Below are 14318 nucleotides of genomic sequence, written 5' to 3' on the forward strand. Positions count from 1 at the left end.
AGAGCAGAAATAAATGAAATAGAAACAAAGAAAACAATAGCAAAGGTCAATAAAACTAAAAGCTGGTTCTTTGAGAAGATAAACAAAATTGATAAACCATTAGCCAGACTCATCAAGAAAAACAGGGAGAGGACTCAAACCAATAAAATTAGAAATGAAAAAGGAGAGGTTACAACAGACACCTCAGAAATACAAAGCACCCTAAGAGACTACTACAAGCAACTCTATGCCAATAAAATGGACAATCTGGAAGAAATGGACAAATTCTTAGGAAGGTATAAACTTCCAAGCCTGAACCAGGAAGAAATAGAAAATATGAACAGACAAATCACAAGTAATGAAATTGAAATGGTGATTAAAAATCTTCCAACAAACAAAAGTCCAGGACCAGATGGCTTCACAGGTGAATTCTATCAAACATTTAGAGAAGAGCTAACACCTATCCTTCTCAAACTCTTCCAAAAAATTGCAGAGGAAGGAACACTCCCAAATGCATTCTATGAGGCCACCATCACCCTGTTACCAAAACCAGACAAAGATGTCATAAAAAGAGAAAACTATATACCAATACCACTGATGAATGCAGATGCAAAATTCCTCAACAAAATATTAGCAAACAGAATCCAAAAACACATTAAAAGGATCATACACTATGAGGAAGTGGGATTTATCCCAGGGATGCAAGGATTCTTCAATATACATACATCAATCAATGTGATACACCATATTAACAAATTGAAGAATAAAAACCATATGATCATCTCAATAGATGCAGAAAAAGCTTTTGACAAAATTCAACACCGATTTATGATAAAAACTCTCCAGAAAGTGGGCATAGAGGCAACCTACCTCAACATAATAAAGGCCATATACGACAAACCCACAGCAAACATCATTCTCAATGGTGAAAAACTGAAAGCATTTCCTCTAAGATCAGGAACGAGACAAGGATGTCCACTCTCACCACTATTATTCAACATAGTTTTGGAAGTCCTAGCCACGGCAATCAGAGAAGAAAAAGAAATAAAAGGAATACAAATTCAAAAAGAAGAAGTAAAACCGTCACTGTTTGCAGATGACATGACACTATACATAGAGAATCCTAAAGATGCCATCAGAAAACTACTAGAGCTAATCAATGAATCTGGTAACGTTGCAGGATATAAAATTAATGCACAGAAATCTCTTGCATTCCTATACACTAATGATGAAAAATCTGAAAGAGAAATTAAGGAAACACTCCCATTTACCACTGCAACAAAAAGAATAAAATACCTAGGAAAGAACCTACCTAGGGAGACAAAAGACCTGTATGCAGAAAACTATAAGACACTGATGAAAGAAATTAAAGATGATACCAACAAATGGAGAGATATCCCATGTTCTTGGATTGGAAGAATCAATATTGTGAAAATGACTATACTACCCAAAGCTATCTACAGATTCAATGCAATCCATATCAAATTACCAATGGCATTTTTTACAGAACTAGAACAAAAAATCTCAAAATTTGTATGGAGACACAAAAGTCCCTGAATAGCCAAAGCAGTCTTGAGCAAAAAAATGGAGCTGGAGGAACCAGACTCCCTGACTTCAGACTATACTCAAAGCTACAGTAATCAAGAGAATATGGTACTGGCACAAAAACAGAAATATAGATCAATCGAACAGGATAGAAAGCCCAGAGATAAACTCACGCACCTATGGTCAACTAATCTATGACGATGGAGGCAAGGATATACAATGGAGAAATGACAATCTCTTCTGGGAAAACTGGACAGCTACATGTAAAAGAATGACATTAGAACACTCCCTATCACCACACATAAAAATAAACTCAAAATGGATTCGAGACCTAAATGTAAGACCGGACACTGTAAAACTCTTAGAGGAAAACATAGGAAGAACATTCTTTGACATAAATCACGGTAAGATCTTTTTTGATCCACCTCCTAGAGTAATGGAAATAAAAACAAAAATAAATGGGACCTAATGAAACTTAAAAGCTTTTGCAAAGCAAAGGAAACTACAAACAAGATGAAAAGACAACCCTCAGAATGGGAGAAAATATTTGCAAACGAATCAAGAGACAAAGGATTAATCTCCAAAATATATAAACAATTCATGCAGCTCAATATTAAAAAAACAAACAACCCAATCCAAAAATGGGCAGAAGACCTAAATAGACATTTCTCCAAAGAAGACATACAGATGGCCAAGAAGCACATGAATAGCTGCTCAACATCACTAATTATTAGAGAAATGCAAATCAAAACTACAATGAGGTATCACCTCACTACCAGTTAGAATGGGCATCATCAGAAAATCTACAAACAACAAATGCTGGAGAGGGTGTGGAGAAAAGGGAACCCTCTTACACTGTTGGTGGGAATGTAAGTTGATACAGCCACTATGGAGAACAGTATGGAGGTTCCTTAAAAAACTAAAAATAGAATTACCATATGACCCAGCAATCCCAATGCTGGGCATATACCCAGAGAAACCCATAATTCAAAACGACACATGCACTGCAATGTTCACTGCAACACTATTTGTGATAGCCAGGTCATGGAAGTAACCTAAATGTGCATCGACAGATGAATGGATAAAGATGTGGTGCATATATACAATGGAATATTACTCAGTCATAAAAAGGAAGAAAATTGGGTCATTTGTAGAGATGTGAATGAATCCAGAGACTGTCATACAGAGTGAAGTAAGTCAGAAGAGAAAAACAAATACGGTATGCTAACACATATATATGGAATCTTAAAAAAAAAAAGTCATGAAGAACCGAGGGGCAGGATGGGAATAAAGACACAGACCTACTAGAGAATGGACTTGAGGACAGTGGGAGGGGGAAGGGTAAGCTGGGACAAAGTGAGAGAGTGGTATGGACATATAAACACTACCAAATGCAAAACAGATAGCTAGTGGGAAGCAGCCGCATAGCACAGGAAGATCAGCTCGGTGCTTTCTGACCACCTAGAGGGGTGGGATAGGGAGGGTGGGAAGGAGGGGACACAAGAGGGAAGAGATATGGGAACATATGTATATGTATTGCTGATTTACTTTGTTACAAAGCAGAAACTAACACACCATTGTAAAGCAATTATACTCCTATAAAGATGTTAAAAAATAATTGACTCAGAAAGAAGTATGATATCTGAATATATCTATATTCAGAGATTAAATAAGTAATTTTAAAACTTCCTATAAAGAAAAGCCTGACTCAGATAGCTTCACTGGTGAATTCTACCAACACTTAAGGAAGAATTAACACAAATACTTCACAAGTCTTCCAAAATATAGAAGAGGAGGGAATACTTCTGAACTCATTCTATGTTGCCAGTATTACCCTGATACCAAAACCAGGCCAAGACATCACAAGAAAAGAAAACTACAGACCAATACCTGTTATGAATATAGATGCAAAAATCCTTAATAAAAAAAAAAGCTTGAAAATTGAATCCAGCAACATATAAGAAGTATTACACACCGTGACCAAGTGGATTTATCTTAGCAATGCAAAGTTAGCTTAACATACAAAAGTCAATCAAGGTAGCATACTGTAATACTAGAATAAAGGACAAGAACCACGTGATCACCTTTATTTGTGGCGCAAATACATTTGACAAAATCCAAGACCCATTCATGATAAAAACTCTCAGAAAACTAAGAATAGAAACTTCCTCAACCTAATAAAGGGCATCTATGAAATACCTCTAGCTAACATCACATTTACTGGTGAAAGACTAGAATGCTTTCCCCTAAGATCAGGAAAAAGACAAGGATGTTCACTTTCATCACTTCTATTCAACATTTTACTGGCGGTTCTATCCAATTGGACAATTGGATTAAATTGCAATTCTATCCAATTGTTTTCCTTGCAATTAGGCAAGAAAAACAAATAAAAGTCATCCAGATTGAAAAGGAAGAAGTAAAACTATATCAGCTTGCAAATGACATCATCCTGTATATATAAAATTCTAAGAAAGCCATTAAAAATAAACAAAAAAACCCTCTTAGAACCATTAGATGAGTTCAGCAAGGTCTTTTTGGCAAGTGGTGCTGAAACAATTAGGTAGCCACATGCAAAAGGATAAAATTGTATCCTTACCTCACGTCATATACAAAAATTAACTAAAGTGGGTCAAAGACCTAAATGTAAGAGCTAAAACTCTTAGAAGAAAACATAGGGGTAAAACTTCACGACCTTGGATTTGGCCAAGAATTCTTAGATATGACACTAAAAGTATAAGCAACTAAGTTAAAGATAGATAAATTGGACATCAGCAAAATGAAACTTTTGTGTTTCAAGGGACATCACCAAGAAAGTGAAAAGACAGCCAACAGAATGGTAGAAAATATTTGTAAATCAGATAACTGATAAGGGACTTGTACTCAAAATATATAAAGAACTCTTACAATTCAATGATAAAAAGACATTTAAAAATGGACAAAGGATTTGAATAGACATTTCTTCAAGGAATATATACAAATATCTGATAAGCACACAAAAAGATGCTGGGCATCATTAGTCATCAGGGAAATGCAAATCAATACCACAATGAGATACTACTTCCCACATACTAGGATGGCTAGAATCAAAATGTCCAATAACAACAAGTTTTGATGAGGAATGGAAAAGTCAGAACCCTCATATCCTACTTGCGGGAATGTAAAATGGTACAGCTGCTTCGAAATACAGGCTGGCAGTTCCTCAAATGACTAAACATAGAGATGCCATATGACCAGCAATTTTACTTCTAAGTATATACCCAAGAAAATGAAAATATATGTTCACACAGAAACTTGTATATGAGTGTTTATAGCAGCATTTTTCAGAATAGTCAAAAGATGGACATGACCCAAATGTCTGTCAACTGATGAATGGATGAACAAATGTGGTATGTCCATACAATGAAATATTATTTGGCCACCAAAAGGACTGAAGTACTGATATACACCAGATCATAAATGAACCTTAAAAATATTGTGCTAAGTGAAAAAGTCAGTCATACAACACTGTATATTATTTGGTTACATTCATATGAACGGACGATTTATGTTTTGATAAATGTTGCCTAATTTCCATGCATATTGCTCGTGGTAAAAAACCCAACCACAGACCTATTTCCCTCTCTCCTGCAAAATCTGGATATAACATTTAAATTTTTGCCAGTCTGGTGAACAAAAGACGGAATTCACATTGTTTCCATTGCACGTTTTTACTCTTTAGTGAGGTAGAATTTATTTCCCTGTGTCTATTAGTTGTAAAAGAGCTATTCTTGTTGTTCATCCACTTTGCTGCTAGAATTCTTTGGCCAAATGTTTTCAGCTACAAGTAATAAAAACCCTCCTGAGCCCCAGATTAAAGATGGGAAAGAATTTATAGAAAGGATTCCACTTGGCTTATGGCCCTGAGGGCAGGAAAGGCAGGCATCCTGGTCTCCCAGATCTTGAACAAGTGTCTCCATCTGTATCTGACATCCACCTTCTTTCCCCTGAGAAAAAAGAAAAAGACTACTTGCCTGGCCTCATGTATGTTTTCTTCTCTTACTCAAAGATCATTCATAATAGTTCTTCAATCTAGGAAGAAATCTGTCCAGGCCAGCATAGTTAGGTGCATTCCGAGCATTATCTTTCTTTATGGCAGCCTCTTCACCTAACATTATTTCTCCTATCTCTATCCTCTCCTCTTAATGAGATACAAATATGAAACAGAAAGTAAGCAGAATTATAAAAGCTGGAGGTAATTTTAAAGATCATGTAGGCAGATACAAATATAAAATAGGAGGTGAATAGAATGATAAAACTGTAGAGCTGGATGGAATTTAAAGGTCAGGAAGCCCACTCCCCAGATTTCCATGATAAAGAAACTCAGGCTTAAGAGGCTAAATAATTGGCTCAAGCTTTAATTCCAAGTAAGTGAGCAGATCCTAGCCCTCGATCCCTCTGCTTTCTAAGTCCTGTTCTCTTTTCCTAATGTCCTAGGACTTCTGATTATATGTATATCAATCTATTCAGATTTCTTATTTAACAGGTGGTATTCAATAAAACTGGCACAAACTATCTGAATATATGTAACTCCTCATTACATAGAACTGTATGCTTAATCTCATTTTCTATTTATATCAATGAATATATACCTGTATAACTATGAAAATTAGAGCTTATTTATCAGCCTAAGATCTAAAAAAAAAAATTATCTCTGGAAGACTGTGAGTTTTTATGTTCCTTAATCTAACTTCACAATTACAATCATTCAATGACTTTCACAGCTGGAAATAAAATTCACCATACAATTATTTAATTGAAATAATGTAACAAAATTCCTTGTGTGACTTATCACACATAAATCAATTGTCCCAATTATTCAGGTTTACCTCATCTCACAATTTTTTGCATGTACTTGTTAATAGTTGTGCTAGCCATCTGGACTGCCTAGAACATTGCTGCAGGGGATGACACGGACAGCAACTGTAGCTTGGTGGTATAAAACACACCTAGTGATTTGAGTTCTGAAATTTCAGCAGTTAAATCTCACATCAACAAAGATGATTTTCTTCTGAAACAGTTTTCACGCTCTAACAATATTTAGTTTTGTGACATGGATAGTTAAATGGAACAGCAAGTTAGCGTCACAGTTGTGATTAATGTATGTGTTCAATTTGGGGAAAACCACTCTCACCATTTTGATTAAAGAAATATACTGATATTTCACAATATATTTATTAAAATAATATCACACATTTTCATGGATTTAGATTTAAATTGCTTACTTGGATGAAAAGACGAGCACTTTAGATATCCACAGGCCATCTTTTTTTCCAGTAAATTTTGTGGTTGTCGTAGAAAAATTATCAAAATTGTCCCGTATGTCATAACATTTAACAAAAATCTACACTGAACACTCTTACTGTTATGTATAAATTACCTTTGCATAGTGTATTCCAGCAGGCAACGAACCTCCTGAGGCTTATGAGGACCTTTATTTATATTTTGTATTACCTATATTTTCTATCACCCAAATAAAAAGTTGTGTTTTCATAAAATACCATCTGCTTATAATTTACGAGGTTTCACTGCAGCCTCTATGCACTTTGAGTGTTTGAATGCAGGTTTGAGCCTCAAATATAAACTTGGGATACATGTAGGCATTTTTTTAAATTGCCACTAGGAAATTAGACTTCTAGATTCTTTCACAAAAATCGTAGGTCCTGTTGGGCTTCTCTGAGAGTGTGTTGATTTTCCAGCTATCCGAAATTGGACTTGTTCCCAGTAAGTTCCTAGGTCTTTACCTGATGGTCTTGAGATACCTAACTTTGGTTTAGTTGCCCATGAACTAGGGTCGAAAAGCAGCAGGGGGTTGAAAACCCTGGTAGTTCAGTCTAATGCTCTGCCATTATGGAATTTCTCTGACCTGCTTCGTGACAGTAGTCCAATCCTTCATGTAATCTCCTTTAATGTGTATGTTTTTAACAGATGGATCACTAAGCTTTTGATCTCTGAGGGCTAAACTGAGGCATGTAGAATCAAGATTATTTACTGTTATAGTGTAACTGATATCTTTAATGGACTGGCTAAGTGATATTATGCCCCAGCTTATGAGATCTGTACTAAATTAGTGAAGATATTCATATATCATACATTTATACAAGACATATATTCTGTCTTTCAAAGCACTACAAAGAAATGTAAAACATAAATTTGATGATATTAGTTGTCTTTCTCTTCATTGAGCATAAATGTGTAAGCCTATAATTGAAAAGGATTTTATTACAACAGTTCCACGAAGTCACATTACAGAAAAATATTTAAATGCCTGTTTTAAAAGTCCAAAAACAGTACCCAGTCAGATGCCTTTACCATTTGTAGTATTTTGAGGACCATGCTTATAGAAAATGAAGCAGTAGGGATAAAACAGACTTTGCCAAGAGAGGAACTGAAATTTACCCTTCTAAAATACATTTTTTATGAATCAGAATACAATATTTTTGCCTTTGACTATTAAAAAATTTTATTTCTAACTTCGTTTGCTTCATTGCCATGCCTTTTTCATTGGAGATTTAAATTTAACCATAGGTTTTTTCCCCACACAAATGACATTTTAGGGCAAAGAATACACAGTGCTATAATCAGAAGATGAAATAAGTAGTGCACACTCTCTGATATAATGTCAGGCATGGTATTTTTATTCATAAAATAAATTCCTAGAGATTTGCTGGTTTGCAAACTTACTTCAAATGGTTGTAAAATGTCCGGAAGATAGAGAGTGCTATTCAAATGTTTGTGTGAATGTTTCAGGCCTTGCCACACCTTAAGGAAGAGGGAGTTTTTGGAAAAGGGTATTCTCCTTGTGTAGGTAAAAACGACTAATATATATTATGACTCACTCATTAGCAAATTGTTAGCAATTCATTCACAGAAATTTCCAGGCAAAGGATCTTGTAGAATTGCCCAGGAGACTCCTAGAGGAAGTAATAAGTATTATTTCCATGTCTACTTACAAGATGAACTTAGTGAACTCAGGCCAAGAAGAGTATTTGTCTCTTGTAGTAACCATTCCAATGTAACCATCTACTGTTATGATCTCTTTTCCATTGTCTAATTAATGGCCTGTAGCAACAAAGGAAAGAAATATATATATAATATAGAAACTTTGATTTTTCTATACAAATTTGTATATTGAAATGATTCAAATTCTTAAGGTAGCGCAAAGTCCTAAAACTGTAATCAGTTATTGTCAATTTCAATCACCCAGAACACCTGTTGTTTATCTATTTATATATCACTCTCTGTGCTAGGCATCCTTCTAAGTGCTTTACAAATACTTATCTACTTAATCCTTAGAAAAACTCTGTAAGGCAAATTCTGGCTTTATTCCCATTTTAAAGATAGAGAAACTGAGGCACACCAAGGTAAAGTAACTTTCTCAAAATACCCAGCTATTAAGGGCAGAGCCCCATACTATTCAGGCCAGTTGACTTCAGAGTCGGTGCTCTGAACCTCTTCCATGTGGCCTCTCAGGTTTTCTACCCTTCCTCTTCTGCTCCTTCCTGCATCTAAGACCATCAGATTCATTTATGAACAAGTGAGAATTTCTTTGTCAGAGAATGAAAGAAAATAGGGGAGGGGGGAGGGCACAAGACTGAAAGTCTAATAGAACAAGGCATGCATGCAAGGACTCTCCTCATTGTTGAATACTGAAAATGAAATCTCACTTGGGACACTTTCAATCACAGCCTCATGCTAATGTTTACTAGAGGTAATAAATATGTGATATAACTTCACACCTAGAAGTGAAGAAATCAGCATACCTACAAAGATGGGTGTGGTTCATAGGATGGAGCTATTCTCAAATATGGGACAAAGTGCGTGGGTTATATCACAGAAATGTGGGAAAGTTTCAGACTCTTTTGCCAGGATGCACATTGCCATAAACTAGAGACCAGAGATAAGCATAAAATAGATTAAATGCAGTAACCATAAAATTAAGATAACAATACCAACCTATATCTCAGAGATATTGTCACAGTAATTAATAAAATGACTATAAGCAAGAGAAAGAAGTCCTAAATTGAAAAATAGATGTCTCCTGATAATAAAAAACATTTTATTCCTCCTTCCCATTTAAGGAGGAGCCACAGCAAAAAAAAATTCTTTTTAATATACAGCTGTCACTTTACTGGCTGCTTTTTCTCTATATGCATATTTCAAATGATACGAAGAATATTCATAAATGGACTAAAGTTACACTAATACAGCCATATATGCATGAACTGGGAAGATTAAGGTTTTGTGATTATAGCAAATGAATCTTTGAGCCTTAATCCAAAAGAAGGAATTCCTGGTAAAACTTATGACAGTTACTGGCCTAAATGAGTCCTAGAGACCTGAAAAAGTCTGTGCATCTCCAGAAATATTTACTGCAAAGAGAGGCATAGGAATGAGGGTCTGAAGTCCACTAAGTGTCCTCTACTATCTACTACAATAGGTTTAAAACCTTGCATCCTTGTCAGATAGAACACACAATTTACTACTTTGGTGATCCATTAAACCTTAGAGAGTCACACATGGCATTCAGATGCTTGTATAAAACAAACTGATTAGCAACATGACAATAGGGAAAGTGTCCTTTGCAACTGATTTTATAGCAGCTCTTCCTTGAGAGACAGGCCTGTCTGATTTTTTAGTTAAATTCTAAAGCCAGTTGGTGGGACTTCCCTGGTGGTCCAGTGGTTAAGACTCCATGCTCCCAATGCAGGGGTCCCGGGTTTGATCCCTGGTCAGGGAACTGGATCCTGCATGCCGCAGCTAAGACCCGGTTCAGCCAAATAACTAAATAATAAAGCCAGTTGGGACAAGAACATTTAGTCCAACAGTTATTAATCCTTCATGGGTGAGAATTATTTCTAAATTCTAAAATCTAGCACAGCTGATTTTGTAAATAAATAAATAATTTAATTCGCAAGTTTCATATAAATAATTATGTGAACTAATTATAAATAATTATGTGAACTAAAGTTGATGCTGGCAAAAGAAGACCCACTCTTTACATATTCTGGGGTTTTCTTTTTGAGAATGACATCTTTTACCTTTTTCTTACCTTTTACTTTTGGCTTAAACAAAGGAGAAAGGATTTTCTACGGGGCAGCTCAGATTTCTTCCAGTTAAACTTCTGCTTTAAGTGTCTGAAAAAGAGATTTTAAAATCAGAAAGTTAGGTAGCAGTCTTAACAAATTCAATTATTCAATTCAATTATTTATTAATCATTTGTTATGTATATGATACACAGATGCTATGGAGGATATGGCGAAGACAGAATACTTTGTGAGATTTCCAATTGAATGAGAGAGAAAATCAAATCAAAAGCTAAGTAATAGAATAATATGTGTAGATTAAAATACCACTGGACCATACTAAGAGACTCCAACTGCAAGTGATTCATCTGTGCATTAAAATTTGAGAATCTCTTCTCTGAGAAACTGAGATATCATGATACTTTCAGACTATGTCAGATCATTGATGTGGTTTGCTGATAGTTAAAACACTTTCCCAAAATGCGTATGGATTTGTTGCCATTAATAAGGTTCCCCCCCTGCCCCACGGTGGTAAAATTTTTCCCAAGATAGAATTTCTAATAGGCTTGATGGGAACACAAGCCAGAGTAGAATTCACTGTTATCCATAAATAATCTTCATGCCAGCAGTATCTGATTCAGTGTCAGATAAATGGTTCAACAAGAATTTAGTGAAGAAAGATAACTGTATGAATGTGAGATGCTGAAGGCATCTTGATAGATATGTACCATAAAGACTGATTTGGCCGAAAGGAAAAGAGAGGCCACAGCAGATGGGAAAGAGTGTGGGCAAAGCCTTGAAGATGGAACTGCCCAAGGGATATAGGTGGAAGTGTGCCATGGGACAGGGGATGGAAGCAGGGAGGGATTAAGCATTAGAATTCACCAGGGACATAGAGAATAGACTGCTGGTTGCCTAGGGGTAGGAGGGTGGGAGAGGGCGGGATTAGGAGTTTGCGATTAGCAGATGTAAACTGGTATATATAGAATGGGTAAACAACAAGGTCCTACTATATATAGCACAGCGAAATATAGTCAATATCCTGTGATAAAACATAATGGAAAAGAATATGAAAAAGAATGTATATATGTGTATAACTGAGTCACTTTGCTGTACAGAAGTAATTAACACGACATTGTAATTCAACTATACTTCAATAAAAAATAAAAGAAAAATTAGAATTTACTTACATCTGAGGAGCAGCATGACATTTACAATACATCCATATGCATACACACATACTTATATATGTATAATGTCTTCATTTATTTATATCTATAATGAAGAAACTAGACTAAATCATTGATTTGTCAATACATTAGGAATAAGTAGGGTGCCTGTTAAAATAATAGATTTCTAGGCCCTACCTCATAAGTGACAACTGCTGGAATAGGGCCTGGGATCTTCAGTTTTATGAATTCTTTCCTGATTCTATTGCTCTGGAATATTTGGGAATTTTTGGAACTTAGTGAACTCTTCCAGCTTTAACATTTTAAGATTCTGTGTTTACGGAGCCAAAAGCAGAATTCTGGAACTGCGCGTTTGATACAATTTTGATGAGATTGAAGAAGGAGTTTGAGGCAAGTGTGTAAAAAACCAAGCTAAAGAGGTTATATACATTCTGGATACTATAGAAAGCCAAAGTCTGTTAGAAATTTTACCACTCTCAACATACATTTTTAATGTAAATATATAAATTCAGGCTGACTACTTTTTGTTGTTGTTGTTGTTGTACACGGGCCTCTCACTGTTGTGGCCTCTCCCTTTGCGGAGCACAGGCTCCGGATGCGCAGGCTCAGCGGCCATGGCTCACGGGCCCAGCCGCTCCACGGCATGTGGGATCCTCCCAGACCGGGGCACGAACCTGTGTCCCCTGCATCGGCAGGCGGACTCTCAACCACTGCGCCACCAGGGAAGCCCCAGGCTGACTACTTTTTAAACTATGGAGAGAAAGAACATATGATAAAATTTTGTTGTTTGTTTATTTTGGATATTATTGGAATGAATTAATATTATTTGTCCAACCTGCATATATATATGATATTTTGTTATCTGCCCTCTGAATTTTTTAAAATTATAAGTCAGTACATTTGGTGGTAAGTTTTTTTGAAGCCACTCAGCATGTATCTTCTACATAATACTGTATATGTATGTTTCCTAAAGAATTCTTAAGAAAAAAGTATACATAACAAAAGTATATATACTTAGTGCCTCATAAACCATATTTTCCAAAGCTAGACATGATTCTGTCAGTGGAAATGTGATTTAATTGAGTGCTGCCTTCAAATGGCATTCTCTACTGGATGTCATGGAGATATGCAAATGAAGTTAAGGACATTGTCCTCATTCTCAGAGAATTTGCAATATAATAGGGGAACAAAATGCAGATGAAAAGATATAACAACACATGCAAAGATGACATGGAAACAGGTACAAATTAATGTAACAAAAAATCAACGCTAAGAGAAATGGAATAATGGAATGATCAGTGTAGAGTAGAACCATTTAAGTGGTCTTGATGAAGAAAATTTATTTTAAATTGATGTTTGATAAAGGCACAAATATGGATCAAGAGACAAATAGTGGAAAGGATATTCTATTCAGACAGCATGGCAAGACCTCTGGAGAACAAAGGGTTAGAAGCAAGAGCAAGTAACTTAATATGATTGTTAAAAGATATAAAATTTGTGCCCAAATATAAAAATGTGATATATAATTCCCTTTGATTCTGTTTAGAATGAACCCTTAATCATCAAATCATGTATTTTTTCATTTCATGTAGGATAAGGAGACCTGTTATCAAGGATTCTGTGGAACTTTAGGGTTTCAACCTTCACGGAAAACCAGTGGCTAAAGAATATTGAAACACTGATAAAGTTTTTAAAAAAACAAGAGAGAAGCTTGACCTAAGAAGAACACTTTTAAAAGTGTGTCTACAATATCTTAAAAATACAACTGCATCGCTCTTGCTTTTACAGTTGGAGCATTGCAATGACCAGTTCTAAAAGCACAGACAGCAGTTTTAAAAGATTATTCCAAGAAAATTTCTGGAAATCTAATGCAAAGTATGGATATATTCTTGTCTATAATATTTTTTTATTTTACTATAGAAATTCACATTCATAGTTTAAAGATAAAATAGCACCGGAGACAGGTGAAGATTTAGTAATCTCATAAACACGTATCTCACCTCCACCCTCCTTTCTAATATACTTGTAATTGTTTGGTGAGATCAGTAGTCAGAGTTTACAGCATTGTGATTATGTAAAGACTGTATACTGCCAAGTATACTACAATTATGTTGGTGTTTCATAAGATTATTTTCCCTAGTTAATACCTAACTTCTTTTTGATTGGCCTGTTATGTGCTTATCTCTAATTTTCCCCAAAGATTCAAACAGACCTAGCAAAATTTTTTCCAAGTTTTCTACTACTTCAAATTGTCTATCCAGGAGATGTCAGTTCAGCTCCTCCATTCTCCTGCTCCACTGTAGACTGTCTTCTCTCTCCATCTATACACAGCCATCATCCTAATAATTCCCTTCACAATGTCTTCCCCTCTTTTCAGGGCTCCACCTCTTCCTTTTTCCTTTTTTTTTTTTTGCGGTACGCGGGCCTCTCACTGTTGTGGCCTCTCCCGTTGTGGAGCACAGGCTCCGGACGCGCAGGCTCAGCGGCCATGGCTCACGGGCCCAGCCGCTCCGCGGCATGTGGGATCTTCCCGGACCGGGGC

At 35.8% G+C, this 14318-nt stretch overlaps 1 long non-coding RNA gene across 2 annotated transcripts in view; it reads right to left on the reverse strand.

Moving 5' to 3' along the window:
- The window catches only part of LOC113625962 (uncharacterized), a 199709-nt gene that overhangs the window by 13014 nt on the left and 172377 nt on the right, over positions 1-14318 (reverse strand). Inside the window, exons 5-6 of one of the 2 annotated variants that reach the window (XR_003434971.1) lie at positions 10613-10697; positions 8514-8622 (exon numbers count right to left, since the gene is read on the reverse strand). This is a non-coding gene — a long non-coding RNA (uncharacterized LOC113625962). Of the gene's footprint in view, positions 1-8421; positions 8623-10612; positions 10698-14318 lie in introns of those variants that run through there. The other variant, XR_003434970.1, reaches the window with a different exon arrangement.

This window comes from Aethalodelphis obliquidens, unplaced genomic scaffold (assembly GCF_003676395.1).
Source record: "Aethalodelphis obliquidens isolate GAN/ISIS:26980383/991018 unplaced genomic scaffold, ASM367639v1 scaffold17, whole genome shotgun sequence".
NCBI lineage: Eukaryota > Metazoa > Chordata > Mammalia > Artiodactyla > Delphinidae > Aethalodelphis > Aethalodelphis obliquidens.